A 1,374-nucleotide genomic window follows, 5' to 3' on the forward strand; every position below is an offset into this window, starting at 1 on the left:
CTATTTATAATTGCCAGATGCTGGAAAGAACCCAGGTATCCCTCAACAGAAGAGTGGATGCAAAAAATGTGGTATATATACACAATGGAGTACTATTCAGCCATTAGAAACAATGAATTCATGAAATTCTTAGGCAAATGGATGGAGCTAGAGAACATCATACTAAGTGAGGAAACCCAGTCTCAAAAGATCAATCATGGTATGCACTCACTAATAAGTGGATATTAATCTAGAAAACTGGAATACCCCAAACATAATCTACACATCAAATGAGGTACAAGAAGAATGGAGGAGTGGCCCCTGGTTCTGGAAAGACTCAATGCAACAGAATAGGGGAATACCAGAACAGGGAAGTGGGAAGGAGTAGATGGAGGAACAGGGGGAGGGAAGAGGGCTTATGGGACTTGCGGGGAATGGGAACCCAGAAAAGGGGAAATCATTTGAAATGTAAATAAAAAAATATATCAATAAAGAAAAAATGTAGCAGCACATATACTAAAATTGGAACAATACAGAGAAGATTAGCATGGTCCCAGCGCAAGGATGACACACAAATTTGTGAAGCATTCCATATTTTTTCACAATAACCACAAACAATATAAAATATCTTGGTGTGATTCTAACCAAACAAGTAAAAGCTCTGTACAACAAGAACATCAAGTCTCTGAAGAAAGAAATCAAAGACCTCAGAAGATGGAAAGATCTGCCATGCTCATGAATTGGCAGGATTAATATGTTGCAGGAATTTTCCTGTCCAATTTCATCAGTACAGAGAGGGTCTATGATTAGATGGGGAAATAGGGGGCAGAGCTAGGAGTTATGGGAAGAAGTCAGGAGGGAAGGACTTGCTGGGGGAGGAGAAAAGAGTCTAGATGGCTTCAGATGTTTTCAGTGTTTTCAAAGGTTTAGAAATATTCAGATGAGGCTTTTACTGTATTGGCATCTTGTAATTGTGTTTCTAATACACATAAATCTAACTGGACAACTATTTAAGATTAAGAGCCATGCTTTACCGGATAATTGGGATATGTGGACACTGTGTGGAAATGAGATGAACTCATGGGATCCCACTGGAGAAAGGGCCAGGACTACCACAGAGCAGGGATCATGCAGAATGGGCCCCTGCCAGGACATAGTGTTGTAAACTGACAGTGCCAATACCAGACAGGGACCACAGTCTGGCAGGGCAGGAAAGATGGTGGGACATTCTTTTTTAATATTTCCCACAACATTAATATAGTAAAAATGGGCATCTAGCTGAAAGCAATCTACAGATTCAATGCAACCCCCATCAAAATTCCAACTCAATTCTTCAGACATAAAAAGAGCATTTCTCAAATTAATTTGGAATAACAAAAAAAACAGGATAGCAAA

General features: G+C 39.5%; 1 pseudogene; it reads left to right on the plus strand.

Annotated features, from left to right (window-relative positions):
• Window positions 1–480: 480 nt before the first annotated feature.
• On the plus strand, window positions 481–578 carry LOC127675844 (uncharacterized; annotated as a pseudogene).
• The last annotated feature ends 796 nt before the right edge of the window (window positions 579–1,374 follow it).

The sequence above is a fragment of the Apodemus sylvaticus genome, chromosome X (genome assembly GCF_947179515.1).
Source record: "Apodemus sylvaticus chromosome X, mApoSyl1.1, whole genome shotgun sequence".
Taxonomy (NCBI): Eukaryota; Metazoa; Chordata; class Mammalia; order Rodentia; family Muridae; genus Apodemus; species Apodemus sylvaticus.